Genomic DNA, 17,662 nt, shown 5'->3' on the forward strand with positions numbered 1-17,662 from the left:
ACAGGCAGATAAATGAAAATGCATCTTTTTTTGTCTGAACTCTTGACATAGCATCTCTGAAGATAAGCATCTCGTAATATTGATTCCCTATTCAGTAGGACTTCAGGGAAGAAGAAAACAAAAATCCAGCAGTGACTGAACCAACCACTGCAACCCTATGTTTCTGGTTTGGTTTGTTTGAGTCCCTGGCGAAATGTCTGTAAGTTCTGAGGCCGCCCATCACACTGATCAAAACATCAGAGACCGACTCTGTTTATATCGTTGTGCATTCAATAAAGTTCTTATCAGCAACTTTCTCTTCACCATTGGTCCCCTGGATCTCAGAGGGATCCTGGGGTTGATGTGAAAACATGGCAGGGAGCAGCCAGCCCGTGTTACTCTGGGATGCCAGATACAAGCCTGTGGCTCCATTCGGGGACACCATCGCAGGGCTGGAATTCGGCATTCTGAAGGCACATTTAATGCCAAAGCCGGTCTTCTGTGATTGTGGTCTATGGATTCGTTATGTGGGTCCCAATTAAAAGAGCCTTGGCTTTGTTCTATAAACAGAACCTGATAACCACAGTGTGAGCTCAATGCTAAAAACTAATTATCCCATATTAAGATGGCTGATACTTTCAGCCAGAGCACTGGAGAAGTGTCTCTATGGTGGGCATTCAGACCTTCCCCTTTCATCATCAGAGGCACATCCTCACGGTCCCACCTCTACTAACAGCTCCTGTGGCTCTACCTTAGACCAGTTGTTACTGTGTCTCATGCAGGATCCACGAATTACAGGCAATTTTTAGCATCACACTAAAATTGCTCCAAGCTCTGACTTTCAAGCATTTATCTTTAGCAACTGTACTTTTGTAGTGCTCGTTACTTTTTTCTTATTTGTTGCTATATAGGTATGCGCAGAGGCGGAAGGGGTAGTTCCCTTCCAGTCCTGTAATTAGTTTACCTGTAGTTGTTTGGGCCGGCACAACAGGGTATTTTCTGGGTCTTTATTATGTCAAAGGCAGGGCCTTATAGGTAACCTAATCTGTCTTTTGACAGCACCCAACACTATCTTTTTTTTTTTTTTTTTTTTGAGGCGGAGTCTCGCTCTATCGCCCAGGCTGGTGTGCCACTGCATGGTACAATCTCAGTTCACTGCAAGCTCTGTGTCCTGGGTTCACGCCATTCTCCTGCCGCAGCCTCCCGAGTAGCTGAGTCCCGGGTGCCTGCCACCACGCCCAGCTAATTTTTTGTATTTTTAGTACAGACGGGGTTTCACCGTGTTAGCCAGGATGGCCTTGATCTCCTGACCTTGTGATCCGCCCACCTCGGCCTCCCAAAGTGCTGGGATCACAGGCATGAGCTAACGCACCTGGCCGCCACCACCATTTTTTCATACATACTCCCCTCTGCATTGCCAGGAAGTGCTCTATTTTATGGTTGTTCCTGGTTTACACTCTAATGCATCTTCCAGAGCAATGTTAACACCTATCCATTTGTTACTTCAATGGGGAGTTTGTTACTGAACACTTGTTATGCCTGTTAACACGTGTATAACACAATTCACCACTGCCACGGGTTCAGTGGGTGGGTTTACCACCAGGGACTCTCCAGCGGCTTAAGACAGCTGCACTGTCGCAGCCTTCACAAAAATCAGCAGACGATCCCAGAGTACAGCAGCGTATCTTCTGTCCTTGATATAGTTGCTGGTGTTGCCATCTGGCCAGGAAAGGACATAATTAGACTTGACCTGCCATGATTTTCTAAGTACTATATAGAATTAGCACCGACCACGATCCCTGTGCCAAACCGTGTTCACCCGTGATTCTTCCAAGAATCAGGCAGCAAATCCAAACTTTGACATTTAAAGAGGCAGCAACCTAGGCCAAAAGAGAGAGTGTCTAAGTCTCACTAAATCCTGGAGCAAGCATTTGGCAGGTCCCGGCAGAAGGTGAAACAGAGAGGGGCTTCCTCTAGCTTCATGCATGATCATCCGCCAGGGAGTCTCTTTGAGCCTTGCTTTCCCATTCTTGAGGATTTTCTAAAAGGGATGCTCTTTGCGCACTTGCCTTCAACCCAATGGCAAAAGACATCAGAGTAAAACCCTTCTCCTCAGTCCCATTTCATTCTCAGCCTTGCCCCTGTTTATAGGTCTTTAGGAGGACTTGGATCCTGGGCAGACCAACCACCCCATCAGTAGAATGCACGCATGAAGTGTGGATGAAAAGCTCTCGGTTGTCATCCAAGAAGGAAATGCAAGCTGGTCCAAGGAAAGAGGTGTGATTGGAAGGATTTGAAGAACTCATTGAACTGGGAGTGAGACTACAGAATTACAGGCAGAGGATGAGCAGGAACCGAGGTCTAGGTGGCAGAAGAGATAGCTGAGGTCCCACAGTCACAGCCAGGACACTGCTGCTGGCCCCGTACCACTGGACGCTTGCTGCTGCTGCTGGAGCCTGGGCCAGCTCTGCGGATCTTCACCTGCCCTGCCAGGGTGCACTGCCTCTGTGGATGCCCAGGACCAGACAAGGGCTTCCAGTCAGCTGAGTCTAGGTCATGATGCTGTGCCCCACCGCCCAAGGGCAAGAGAGGGAACATTTGGCCCTGCTCAGGTGTCATACTGCCTTATCTACTGGATGGGACAGTGCCCAAATCAGCAAGGGGTTCAGAGGACGGCCGGCCAACAGATAAACAAACAAATAATCCAACAACTGGCAAACATCCAGAACAGATGCTATTTAAGAATGAGGACAGCTAATGTTTCAAGGAGGTTCCACCTTGCTCCTGCGTGACCATGGTTCTGTGTTTGGGTCTGGGTCTGATCATCTATAAAGTACAGCTAATGAAACCTATATTTTAAGAGTTTCTGTGAGAGTTACAGATACTGTAGATAAATTACCCTGAGAAGGAACTCAAACAGGTCAGAAAAAAAAGCCGTTTTTTAAAACAATTTAAAACTTTTTTGGTAGAGATGGGGTCTTGCTATGCTGCCCATGCTGGTCTTGAACTCCTGGCCTTAAGCAATCCTCTTGCCTCCGCCTCCCAAAGTGTAGGAATTACGGGAATGAACCACAGTGAGCAGCCTTGGTTACTGTTATTCAAATGTGAAAAATGACTTCCCCAAAGAACATTTTTGTAAGGACAGGGTCAACACCTGTCTGGCTCATTTTCTTTCTCTACAGGACTTAGAAGCAAAATTACACAATTGAAGACGTGAAAAGGTAGCAAATGCTGTAATAGGGAGGAACTGGGAAGGGAAGGAGGAAGAAGGGACTGAGGGGGCCTGTAGTAAGTTTCTGACATAGTTGTGTGTGTAGAAGAGACATCTAGTTAAGTTGGGAGAAGAGAGAGGAGGGTTGAGGAGGAGGAGAGGCGTTTGTGAGCACTGGAAAGGGAGACAGACTTTCTGAGCAGATTTCCCAACCCTGGGCCACTTTGGTGTTGAAGAGCTAGGCCAGGCAAGAGCTCCAGAGCCCTGAAGGGTGGGGTAGGGCTGGGGGCCACAACTACAGCCAGACAATGGAGTTCAGGGCTCAGGTCCTGGCCTGGGATGTACAGACCCAGGAACAACTTAGAGAACGGCAGAAATTACTTTCTGGGTTTCCTCCCAGACTGTAGATGGCCAGCAGTCCCAGCTTGTCCACGATTGAGTGGGTTTTTCAGAACAGTCTCTGGAGTGCTTCAGACAACTCTGTTTACTGGAGCAGTCGCAGAGTAAGACCCAGGGTATGCCAACCCTGCTGGTCCTGGCGTGAACTCTAACGTTGCTCCTTGCTCCCATTGGAGTGATGCCAACTACTGTGTTTGGTAACTACCCTCCCTGGACCAGACCAAATTCTGCAGCTGGTTTCTTGCTAGCTGAAGAGTAGCTCTGTGTTCCTTGGGCAGAGTGCATCAGAGCACCTGCTGAATGTTGCAATGCCTCTTTGAGACTCCCTCCTTCTCTAGCTATACTCCAGAACTCATTGCATCCAGTACATGGCTCTGAAGAGCACAGGCCTGCTGGCATTGCCCAGATTCATTTCTCCATCCTAGGCCTCTCTCCTAAGGGCAGGATGCAAACAGCCAATGGCATGCGTCACCACCACTTACATGTGCTTAGTCCGGCTAAGCTGCATTTAGGACTTGGAGCCCTCACAAGCTTTAGCAATATGCATTGACTGTAATTTGACAGCAACTGCATCAAAGACCTCACACCTTTCATATTCTTTGTTACTTAGTTTGGCAGGAAAGATCAATAGCTATCACTGCACGATTAGTAGTACTTCTCACGTTTATTACAGCCAAAATGGGCTACAAATGTGAAAGCTCAAGGCAACTTACATGTGTGTTAAATCACTACAGAGATGGCTACTGGACTGTAACTTCACTGAGCATGACTTCCCCTAAAGAAAATTTGATGAAAAGATTAGACACTAAGTACAGAGCAGTCAAATTTCTGACATTTAAATGTTAAGGTATTTAAAAAAACATGTACATTATGTAAAGGTCAAAGTTTCCCAAGATTCTGTCTATTCTTTTGTTGTCATAATGCTTATTGTGATATTTAGCACTAAATAAAGACAACTATTTCTTTCATTAAGTGAAATTAGATGGGGTGGGAACTATTTTTTACAGTTTCCTATATATAGCACATTGATACGATGAGCTGTTGATGGCATTTATTTTGCATATTGACATATTTTCAATGGGCAGTGATATGGTTTGGCCGTGTCCCCACCCAAATCTCATCTTGAATTGTAGCTCCCATAATTCCCATGTGTTGAGGGAGGGACCCTGTGGGAGATCATTGAATCATGGGGGCCGTTTCCCTCATACTGTTTTCAGGGTAGTGAGTAAGTCTCATGAGAGATGATTTTTTTTTTTTTTTTTGAGAGGGAGTCTCGCTCTGTCTCCCAGGCTGGAGTGCAGTGGCACACGATCTCTGCTCACTGCAAGCTCGGCCTCCCGGGTTCACGCCATTCTCCCGCCTCAGTCTCCCAGATCTGATGGTTTTATAACAGGTTTCCCCTTCTGCTTGGCTCTCATTCTCTCTTGCCTGCTGTCATGATTGTGAGGCCTCCCCAGCTACATGGGACTGTGCGTCCCTTAAACCCCTTTTTCTTTATAAATTACCCAGTCTCGGGTATGTCTTTATCAGCAGGGTGAAAACGGACTAGTACAGGCAGATTTTATACTATAGATCAAGTCTCTGTGAGTGCAATATTCAGAGCTTCCTCGCCTTCAGAGGAAACTCTGTGCCCACCAATACATATTGTATTCCTCTACTAGAAAAACATTCTATCCAGTGGTTTGTGCCTTCTGATGTTTTGGTAACGATAGCATTTGATTACTAATGAGGTTTAGACAACTCAGAACAAGTACATTAAATCTGAAAATTCTTACTATGGAGTGATTTAAGGAACACAGCCATGCATGCATTAGTCATTTATCAACTTTTTGTTTTTTTGAGCCAGAGTATTGCCCTATTGTCCAAGCTGAAGTGCAGTGGTGCCATCATAGCTCATTGCAGCCTCTATCTCCTAGGCTCAAGCAATCCTACCACCTCAGTCTCCCTACCTTCTGAGTAGCTGGAACTACAGACATGAACCAACACACCCAATTTTTAAAATTATTATATTGTAAAGATGAGTCTCCCTATGTTGTCCAGACTGGCCTTGAATTCCTGAGCTTAAGGGATCCTCCCACTTTGGCCTCTCAAAGTGCTGGGATTACAGGCATGACCCACCATGCCTGACCTTACCAACTGTTTTAAGCTCACACTATGCACTCAGCGCTGTGTCAGGTACTGAAATGCTGTTGTGATGAGGGCATTGCGTTTGTGGTGCTGTAGAAAATGCGGACAAATCACAGGCAACTACAGCACCATGTGGGAGGAAGGGCTCTGACAGGATGAGTTCAAGGAGGCAGGAGGTCACAAAGACACCTGTCAGAGACTTAGTGGAGGGATGGTCAGAGCAGGCTTCCTGAAGGAGGTGACCTCTAAGCTGAGACCTGAAAGGAGAGAGCAGTGAGCCAGGCAATGAGGGCATGGAGGCAGAGGGAGATGTGAGTGCTCAGGCAGAGGTGGCAGCAGCCTCAGAGGATGGGATTTCCTGGCAGGAGACTTGTTATATTTCCTCTTCCCTCTTCTTCTCCTATCTCCGTTCTCTGTCTTCTAAAACTTTTTTTTTTTTTTTTTTTTTTTTTTTTTAACCAGTCATCTTTTATTTGGAGGTTAATTTCCATTAGGACATGAAAGGATTCAGCAAAAATCGAGATTGTGTTCCTCACGGAGGGGCTTAGGCCAAGGTCATGGGGTCAGGGGGTGGTGCATAGCGTATCCTCTTCAGTGGTATTTGCAGAGCCGCTCATGCTTGAGATGCTTATAGGAAATGCTGTAGTTGAAGAGCACGTAGCATGCCAGCACCATGGTAATCCCCGAGATGCTCCCCTTCTTCACGTTAATGTACTTGTTGTAGTAGCAGTAGTAACCTCTTCGAAATGCTCCGAGAATGCCACTAGGGCTGAAGTCCCGCATCAAGATCCAGTTTGGCAGCTCCCCCAGTTTGACCTCCAGAAGTTTCTTGTCCTTCACTGGTACGACTGATGCCATCTTGGAGTCCTGGTCTGTCTTCTAAAACTTAATGACTAACAGGAGTTTTATTCCTTGGTTTTCCAAGCCTTTCATATCTATCTCCACATTTGTGCCTGCAACAACTGCCTGAGGTCTATGTCTTTCATGTCATAGCTTCTCCTTTGCAAAGGAGGACTAGCTGGCACCTCAGAGGGTGGAAGTGACTTGCCCATGTCCACACAGCAACCAAAAAGAAGAGTCTGAGCTCCAGCCCGGGAGTTCTCTCCTGATAGCCCCTGCCCATCCCACTGGGTAACCAGCCAAGGAGACATGGTCAAATCTAGGAGCGCAGCCTGCCCTGATCCAGCCATTCTGACCTCCCACTCCGTGCTTTGTGGTGAGATTTTCAAGGGTGAAAAAGAGGGAAAGACTTGCCTTTTACATTTTTGTGAAAATCCAGCAAAGGGAATGGACTCCATGGGAGTACAAAGGGGCCCTGAACCGTGCTCCAGCACACCCTGCATGTGGGCAGGACCACAGTTCAGGGACAGCATATCCACAAGGACACAGCCCGCCTGGCCCCACAGAAGGCAAACCCATGAACCATCCCCAGCAACGGCACATCTTCCTTTTGTTCTGTTGAATGCTGGATTCCAATGGAATACTTTTTTTTTTTCCTTACAAAATCTACAAGCTGAGCATCTTTGAATATTAAACTGGCACCTTCCTAACGATTTGACCTCTGTTCTTCCTGGTTATAGAGACCTTATGTTGTTTTTAGAGCTTCTTTGTTAAAGGTTTACAAAGCAGTCTTAGTTTGGGTTCCCCTCGATGCAGGGTGTGAGAGGAAATCCCAAGAATTAGGTGTGAGAGAGAAGGAAGGTGAGACAGAGAAAGAGAAAGCCACAAAAGTTCATTGCTGAACTGAGAACCGCAGTGCACTGGTGGGCTCAGGCGTGCTGGGGACCCTCTAGGAAACCTGGTAGAATGACCTCAGAACTGTCCCTCCAAGGATGGGAAGCTGGCCCATTTATCTACCACCCCCCATCCCTCCTGGTTCATGGTTGCCCCCAAGGGTGTTAACTTTCTACTTTAGGGTCAAAGACTTCTGGGGAAATCCTGGAAGCAGAAAACAAGGATAGAAAGACACTGATAAACCAAGATACTGTTGTTTTTGAATTCTTGACCATATGTAGGGTGCCCACAGCTGCACAGAAGTCAGATGGGATGAGGAGATAGAACCTGGAGCAACGAGCATTGCCATGGTAAGCCAAGACTCTAGAATATGGGATGTGAGGTTAGGAGACGTGTGCTAGGTGCTGTTTCTTATACTTTTTCAGCTGATGCATTTAATCAGGGACAAGTCACACACATGCGGCATCAATTTCTCTTTTGTTGTTGTTGTTTTGAGGTGGAGTCACACTCTGTCACCCAGGCTGGAGTGCAATGGCACGATCTTGACTCACTGCAACCTCTGCCTCCTTTAGGTTCAAGTGATTCTCCTACGTCAGCCTCCTGAGTAGTTGGGATTACAGGCCCATGCCACAATACCTAGCTAATTTTTGTATTTTTAGTAGAAACAGGGCTTCACAATGTTGGCCAGCCTGGTCTCAAACTCCTGACCTCAACTGATCCACCCGCCCCGTACTCCCAAAGTGCTAGGATTACAACCACACCTGGCTGCATCAATTTCGCTGCTGTTGAGAGAGAGACACACACACACACAGAGAATTCCAGCTCTGTTCATGCTATACAGCTGTTGCTAGGACAAAATAGAATATGAGGAACTATCAACTGGTAGGCAAATGCTCTTCATTATGTTGACCACTTAAGGTCCCTTCTGAGAATCCATTGTTTACTCTGGGTCTACGGAACACTGACTATGATGAGGGTGCTAAGGCTGCTGGCGAGGGTCCTCCTCTGCCAGGTTCTCCTAGCAGCAAGGCACGCGCAGCCCTGTTTTCTCACCTGCTTTCAGTAGCATTTGCCTCCTACTCCACTCAGGTCACTCAAGGGTCCCACGATAGATCTGGCAATTCACGGGACCCCACCTACCTCCCTCTCTGCTCAGTGTCTCTGTTGGGACAGGCAGCAAGTGCTTAAATCCCAGCCACTGCTCCGCACTGGAGTTCTCCTGAGAACTTTCCCAGCAATTTAACAGAACAACAAGGCACCAGTTACACTTCTCTATCATCTATTGCCAAGCTACAATGGGCCAGGGACCATACTAAGCACCTTATATGTGGGATATCATCACATTCTCATGATAATTCTGCAAGGTGGATAAAATTATGTTCCCAAGTTTCTAGGAGAAGTAGAGACTTATTTAGATTAAATAACTTGTCTAAAATGTTCCGGCGCTAAATGCTGAAACAGTAAATGAGTCCAGGCCTGAGTCTTAACCACTGTGTGATGTTCTGCCAAGAAATTCGATAGTCACCAACTTCATTTCTGCCTTAGGAAAATAATTCCATACTGTGTCCCATCATTTCTCCAAAGGATCTTTTAACATACATTTTTCCTTTCCCCCTTCCTTTTTGAACAAGAGGCGCTTTTTCATTTTATTTAATTATTTATTTATATTTTACTTTAAGTTCTGGGATACATGTGCAGGTTTGTTCCATAGGTATACATGGGCCATGGTGGTTTGCTGCACCCATCAACCCGTCATCTAGGTTTTAAGCCCCACCTGCATTAGGTACTCGTCCTAATGCTCTCCTTCCCTTTATGCCCCATCCCCCGACAGGCTCCTGTGTGTGATGTTCCCCTCCCTGCGTCCATGTGTTCTCATTGTTCAACTCTCATTTATGAGTGAGAGTATATGGTGTTTCGTTTTCTGTTCCTGTGTTAGTTTGCTGAGAATGATGGTTTCCAGCTTCATCCATGTACCTGCAAAGGACATGAACTCATTCTTTTTTATGGCTGCATAGTATTCCATGGTGTATCTGTGCCACATTTTCTTTATCTAGTCTATCATTGATGAGTATTTGGGTTGGTTCCAAGTCTCTGCTATTGTAAATAGGACGTGCCTTTTTAATGATTGATTTCTACTCTTATTTTCTCATGACCTATAAAAATGTGTGTCAATATTGAGAACACAGAAAGTTAGGCTTGACATTTCACCCTGAAACTGCTGTCATTTTAATTATCTGGCACATTCATAGAGAAACATCCCAGAGATGCCTGACTTTACTTTTCATCTGTGAAGATACTGTTGGATTGTTTAAGATTTAAAATCTCAGAAATAGGAATGCTACTTAAGTTGTATGATCCTACATGGCTTAATAGATTCATGGATCTCCTTAATTTGCTCTAATTAATAGTGCCTTTTAAATTGATAAAAACAAAAAGTTTTGTTGAGAATTATTCTTTTAAAACTGGCAAAAGCTGGCCATGAAGCTTGTAATCCCAGCACTTTGGGAGGCCAAAGTGGGCGGATTACGAGGTCAGGAGATCGAGACCATCCTGGCTAACATGGTGAAGCCATGTCTCTACTAAAAACACAAAAAATTAGCTGGGCGTGGTGGGCTTCTGTAGTCCCAGTTACTCGGGAGGCTGAGGCAAGAGAATGGTGTGAACCTCAGAGGGGAAGCTTGCAGTGAGCCGAGATCGCGCCACTGCACTCCAGCCTGGGCGACAGAGCGAGACTCCGTCTCAAGGGAAAAAGAAAACAAACAACAACAACAACAAGAAAAAAATTGGCAAAAGCCAGGTGGGGTAGGCAGGTTTCTACTGATCTGACTGTTGAGATTGCACAGACTGGCCAAGTGGAACAGAGAATAGGGGAGAGAGAGAGAGAGAGAGAGAGAGAGAGAGAAAAGAAGAAGAAGAAGAGGAAGAAGAAGAAGAAGGAGGAGGAGGAGGAGAAAAGAGGAGAGGAGAGGAAAAGAAAACAAAAGAAAAGAGAAGAAAAGATGCTTTCCGAGTGAGTGCTCAACTCAAAGCGTGGTATGATTTTTGGAAATATTCATTCACGCTAGTATTACTTTTAGCCAATCTGTTCAAAGAATAGTGGTGTTTATGCTGGAATTGATGTAACACCTTTAGAAAAATAAATAACAGGGTCCTTTGCATCTCAGAAAGTGCATTACATCATGAGATATTTGGTGAACTGTAAATCAAATCATGCATTGATTTACAGGATGCTCCGAATGCATGCTTACCTGGGCCACTTATTGATAACAGATTCTGAGTCACCGTCCCAATACTGATGGAGTAATGACCTCTTCATTATTCTCGCCCATGCTCTCTTCCCTTCCCCTCTGAACCTTACCCCAAAGAGGAAGGATAGTTACACAGTACATCTAACGCTGTCACACAACGGAAACGCCCGGTTGGGAAGTTTCAGACGGAAATCACACAGGCAGCTGCATGACAACCATTTACGATTTCTCAGACTTTCCTCCAGTGCTTTCTTTTCCTGGTGTGTGTGTGACATTTCTATCATGTGGCATTCTCAGCACATGTGTCAGGCTTCACCCTAAACAAGCCTGCTGGTGTATGATGATAAATAGTGGCATGATCTGCAGCGATTCCCACCCCTCCACATCCTGGCAAAGGTCGCCTAGCAACTGTTGTTATGGGCAACACCAGCACAGTTAGTTCAATTCAGTGGTTACGGGCCATCTTTGGTCTCCTGATAGAGGTTCAAGTCTATGCCCTGGAGATTCAGATCCCCTCACAAATCCACACGCCCATTGTAACTTCCCTTGCACCTGCATAACATTTAACCGTTATTATTAAATTTGTCCATTTAGCAAGATTGAAACTGCCATTCGGAAGCCTGCACCTTCCACACAGGCAGTGAAAAAGGACTAACATCTGAATTTTACTACAAGGCAACAACTTGGCTTCATCCTCTTCCCTGTTTAATATTCACAACCTTTACTTTAAAATGGTTTCCAAACTATGGAGTGTGGAATAAAAACAAAAAGTAAGAAGAGAAGAAAAAAGTCCTTTATTAAGCCCCTGCTGGGATCTCTTTCTCTTTAATGCACTTAAAAAAAAAAAAAAAAATTCTGGGCAATTTTGTATTCAGATGTATCCACAGAACCAGGCGGGAAATGACTACATTGGTGGATTACATCACCCCCTACTGATTGATCCTCTTAATGGCTCAGCATTTTGCAAATGAAGGAGCAGTTACCTCTATTCTATTGGCTATTAATTCTATCTACATAGGTTTCTGCTGGTTTAATGAGCATTGAATATCTTCCATCAAAATGCAGTGTTTTCAAGGGATATAATAAAATAGCCTATGTTAAAACTGGCCTATAAAAGTGACTTGTAATAAAATAGCCCAGCTAATGTAAAATTTAATTTCTTTACTATATTTATGAAATAGGCAATCAGTCCTCGTGCAGAGAAAACAGAATGCACACCAAGCAAAATCAGCTTTGACCTGATCTTTTTAATCTCAATAGTAACTCAGTTGGAACCATCTGAACTTGTTTTTTGAAAAAGCTTCTAGAACTTTTTGCAATTGTCAGCATTTTCAGAACAACTTTGTATTCAGGTGAGCCTGATTATTCAACCCTAAGATTTCCATTTGGCATGCAAGAGATGCTTAAATTATGAGTTTATTTTTAATTCTTGGTTAAAAAGTAGGCTTCTATTCTTGGAAAGCAGAAGTACAACGGCTTGAAGGACAACTGTGCACTCAGACATTGATCTTCAGGGTTTACACTTTATTAGCCAATACCGAATTCCACAGTGATTCTAATCCCCTTCTACAGAGTATTGGAGGGGGATTTGTTTTTCCTTCCTTAAAAAAAAAAAAGGAAGAGCCAACTGAGAATTAAACAGAGGTGTTGCCAGGAACAGACGTTACAAACATAAAATGAGTAGAACAGAAGAGCTGTCAAGGCGTTTTTTTGTCCATCTGCCCTGCAGGATGATAAGAGTGGCTTTCTGAGAACCCTAAGGCCACGCATGCTGGGATTTCTGGTGTGATTTAGGAAGAGTGAGACCATCCTGAGGATATCTTTTGTTTTCCTAAGCTGTGTCACCACCACGCCGCTTTGCCTGTAACATTGAGCACAGGAGTAGGAGGAAACCACTGTTTTCTAAGACAGTGCTGATGATCTAGTGGATATCAGCCTGGAAGAGGACCTGTTGCCTAGCTCCATACTCACTCCTCGAGGTACTTGTACCTGTTGTCTCAGGCTAAGTACACAAGGCTTGAGACCTCAGACATGTAGGAAAAAAATAACCACTTCAAAAGAGAAAAGGGATAGCCAATTCTGAGAAAGCAGAGTCCATGGATTGGATATTTATTACCATCAGGGGTCGTATGGAGCGTGGGGAGGGGAAGGAGAAAGTCCAAAGATGATGTTTTCTTTATTCCCCAAGTGTTCTTTTCCAATGTGCTATTAGATCTATCTATTACACCTAAAAGTCAGACACTAACTCAAATCAGAAGAATTCCTCAAACTAATTTTATTCTTACAAATCTCTAAGGGACTGCATTATTGTATTAGATTTTGCAGGTATTTCTTACACGTCGTTGCTAAGGATGTTGGAGAAATTCAGTGACAGATAGCCCACAGGTATATGTAGTATATTAATGGTAATAAAAAATGACAAAAGTCCAATAAAGACATACAAAGGATAACTTTTGTGTTCACATTGTTCTTTCTAAGGATTTAAAGTGTAACCTATGCCTCTAGCGCATGATCTCTGAGCAAAATTACAAAGTAAAACAAGGATAAGGAGGCAATAAATGCCAAATTAAGTCATGATAGATGGAACACAAGAGGGACCCTGTCCTTTGTACAAATAATCTGAAACAAAACAACTGATACTCCAAGACTCTTCATGGGGAGGTCAGACAGGGAGTTAGAAGTCAAAGAGATGTTGCTGGTGAGACTGAAAATGGTGCATTCACTATAGAAAAGAGTATGAAGGTTCCTCAGAAAATTAAAAATAGAATTACAGTATGATCTCACAATTCCACTTCTGGATATAGATCAAGAGGAATTAAAAACAATGTCTCCAACAGATATTTTGAGACACCTATGCTCATGGAAGTGTTATTTATAAAGGGCTGAAAGGTGGAAGTAAACTTTGTACCCATTATAGATGAATGGATAAATAAAATATGGTATCTATCTATCTATCTATCTATCTATCTATCTATCTATCTGTCTGTCTGTCCGTCCGTCCGTCCATCCATTCATCCATCCATCCATACACACACACATGCTGGAATATTATTCAGCCTTAAAAAAGAAGGAAATCCTAACCTATGCTACAACACAAATAAACCTTGAGAACATTATACTGAATGACATAAGCCAGTGATCTAGTTTGGCTCTGTGCCCCCACCCAAAGTGTAATCCCCATAATCCTCACGTGTCGAGGGAGACACCTGGTGGGAGGTGCTTGGATCACTGCTTCCCCTGTGTTGTTCTTGTGATAGTGAGTTCTCATGAGGTCTGATGATTTTATAAGTGTTTGACAGTTCCTCCTTCACACGCTCTTTCTCGCCTGCCACCACGTAAGATGTGCCTGCTTCCGCTTCTGCCATAGTTTCCTGAGGCTTCCCCAGCCATGCAGAACTGTGAGTCAATCAAACCTCTTTTTTAAAATAAATGACCCAGTCTCAGGTAGTTCTTTATAGCATGTGAAAATAAACTCATACAACCAGTCACAAAAAGACAAATATTATATGAGTCCTTGTATATGAGGTGCCTAGAATACGGTGGTCAAATTCATAGAGACAGAATGTAGAATGGTGGTTGCTAGGGACTAGGGGAGGGGAAATGGGGAGTTCTTGTTAAACGGATACAGAGTTTCAGTTTAGGAAGACAGAAAAAAAGAAAACTTCTGGAGATGGTGGTTGCACAACTATGAATGCACATTCACACTGCCATTAAACTGAGCACTTAAAAATGGATCAAATGATACATTTTTTGTTACGTATACATTACCACAATAAAAAAAAAATAGAGTAGTTAGCCCTGGAACTGCAATCTAATAACATTCAGGTAGGCATTAAGAAGAAATGGGAACCTCAGTTGTATATCTAAAATAAAAGTGATCATCAGAATCTCCTTCTCAACCTGTGGTCAAAGGTCTTCTTCTTTATCAATAAATCTACACAACTCCACCTTGAAAGCTCAGAGAATAACAATTGACTTTGGGATATTAATGGCTAATTTTCTCCAAAGGTGAGGGAGTAAGAAGAACTGCGACCAAATCAATTATCCCCCTTAATTAGTATGAATTAAGTCTTGCTTGAAAGAAAGCAAATAGAACAGGACACAATCACTTTAAGAAAAGGCAGGAGGAGTTGTAATGATTGCTACCATTCACTGAACACCTCAGATGCTACCCTGTGCTAGGGGAGCATCCTCACTGATGTTCACCAGTCTTGCCAGACTTCCACCTTCCAGGCATCAGAATGATGCCTCTGGCCCCCTCGTGGTTAGGTGGAATCCAGTGACCAGGGTCTAATGAGCTGTAAGCAGAAGCAACAAACGTCATTTCCAAATTGAAGCATCTCATTGCTGGTACAAGATCCCAGCAATTTCTGCAGATTACATTGCCTGAGATGGGGTCTCTTGTATCAGCATGAGGAGTCATGGTGGACATTTGACATTTAAATATGACATTTACATTATATTATAATTTGATGTGATATTTAAAGGTAGTTATAAACCACTAAGATTGGGGATAATTTGTTGCGATGTTTTAGGCTGGCCTATTTTTACTACAAAACAAAATGAAAAACTAACCTGAACACTGAACTGGGCCCATTACCTATATAATCTAAAATCCTACAATGACCCTGCAAGGAAATATTACGTACCCATTTTCCAGATGAAGCAACTGAATCTAAAACATCACACCCAGGAAGATAGTACTTACAATCAAGTACAAATGCATCTGACTCTAAAACCTGTCCTCTTTCCGCAGTAATACTGAGTTCTCTTTAATGTTCAGGCTTACTTTGACCATTAAGATGCACCATGAGTCACTTCCTGTCACCTCTAAATGGTTATAATGCTCTTTCTCCTCAAGCAATAAAAGATGATTTTTCTGCCTCACTTTATTAGCCTCTAGATAGGCACAATCTTTCTGGGAGTACAATCTCCTTTGGTCAGCAAAGGCCTTCTGAGCTCTTACATCCCTTGAATATGGAATCTTGCACAAAAGACTCAGGCTCTTAGTTTTCAAGCTGTGAAATGGGAGTACTAATGACTCATCACAAGCTTGTCCACGGACATCGCACAACCACACTTACGCTTGGGTCCCCAGGAGCAAGTGAAGCCACGGACCTTTCTTAGGCTGCTTGGGCTGGGATTAGTGGCAGTGGAGGACGTGGGCCTCAGGTCAGCATGGGAGGAGAGCATGGGCACTGGCCTTAGGTCTCCGGGTTTGTTGGTCAGGTATCAACTCTGAGGTATGGGCATGTTATTTGTCCTTTCTATAGTTACCTCTTGCGTAAAATGTGGATAACCAAGGGATTGCTTTGCGAAGGAAATTAGTTCAAACAAATAAAACACCCAGGGAGTAAGGTAGAGAGGAACATCTAGAGTATCTGCAGCATTCAAAGAGAGGAAAACACTTTCCAGAAGCTGTTCGAGTCCTGTTGTAAACTGAATTCTATCTCCCTTACCTCCTAAACTCACCTGTTGAAGTTCTAACCCCCGCTACCTCAGAACGTGAATGTATTTGGAGACAGTGTCATTAAAGAGGTAATTAAGTTAAAGGAGATTATTAGGGTGGCCCTAATCCAGTATGGCTGATGTCGCTATAAGAGGAGGAAATTTGGACAGACATAGCAAGACCATGTGAAGACCCAGGGGGAAGACAACATCTACTAGCCAAGGAGAGAGGCCTCAGAAGGAACGAACCCTGCCAACACCTTAATCTTGGACTGCTGGTCTCCAGAACTGTAATAAAGTTTTGTTGTTTGACACTCCCAGTCTGTGGTGCTTTATTATGGCAGCCCAAGCAAACTCGTACAAGCTCCTTCCAGTGCCAAGAGCCAGATCAACTCTGAAAACCCTCATTGGAAGCTGAGGCTGGGCCAGTTAGCTGGCTGTGCCTGAAAGAGGACACAGCAGCACGTCAGCCACACAGAACCTCCCTCTGTCGTCTGCCTTTGCTGTCGTCATTCCAAACACTGAGGCAAAGGAGGCTCAAGGGCTGTCTGTCCTGCTACTGCGAGGGGCTCCTCAGATGCTCCCATCCCCAAAGACTGACGTGGTCCCAGATTCAGCAGGAGCCCGCTAGAGAAACGCCATGTCAATACTTGGTTTCTTGTTGAATCAACCCAGATTTCTCAGGTCCAATTAAAGAATTAGGTCTTCAATACAGGAGAGTTACACAGAGATGGGGGCAAAATCAATTTATCAAGAAGAACCTTTATATCACAACTAAGCACAAAACCTAACGTCACTAGCATCAAGAAAGTACTTTATGAGCACCTACACAGATTCAAGAAGTGCTAGTTCAGAAACAAGTAAGAAAACACACATACACACACACACAAATTGCATACATACACACATTCATGCACTCATACAATCACACACATGTATATACATGCACACACATATGCACACATGCACACATACACACGCATGCACTCATATGCACATGTGTACATATATGCACACACATGTATTCATACATATAATCACACGTGTACACACACGCATGCTCATACATATACACCCATATTTGTGCGCACACACATGCTCATACATATACACACATATGTGTGCACACACATGCTCATACATACACACACATATGTGTGCACACACATACTCATACATATACACACATATGTGTGCACACACATGCTCATACATATACACACATATGTGTGCACACACGCTCATACAGCCTTAATGCCACTGGTATATTAATGAACTGTAAGTAATTAAGTTACTTTGACTAAACACCAGATCCACCAGGAAAAAGTGTTAAATGCCATCCCCAAAGGACGTTATGGTGCCAAAAAGCAAGAAAGGGAGGTTAGGTCCCGCCTGGAGGGAAATACAAAAGAGAGAAAACACGGAGACAGTGAGAGACTAAACACTGGAGAAGAAAGCTGTGCTTCAGGCGGAAGGGGAGGGAGTGTGCGACAGGAAGGGAAGGGGCACCCAGGGA

At 44.0% G+C, this 17,662-nt stretch overlaps 1 protein-coding gene and 1 pseudogene across 2 annotated transcripts in view; both read right to left on the reverse strand.

Annotated features, from left to right (window-relative positions):
* The window catches only part of FRMD4A (FERM domain containing 4A), a 692,609-nt gene that overhangs the window by 590,599 nt on the left and 84,348 nt on the right, over window positions 1-17,662 (reverse strand). The window lies entirely within an intron of this gene.
* LOC119618820 (ATP synthase subunit f, mitochondrial pseudogene) lies at window positions 6,194-17,076 on the reverse strand (annotated as a pseudogene).

Source organism: Chlorocebus sabaeus, chromosome 9, assembly GCF_047675955.1.
Source record: "Chlorocebus sabaeus isolate Y175 chromosome 9, mChlSab1.0.hap1, whole genome shotgun sequence".
NCBI lineage: Eukaryota > Metazoa > Chordata > Mammalia > Primates > Cercopithecidae > Chlorocebus > Chlorocebus sabaeus.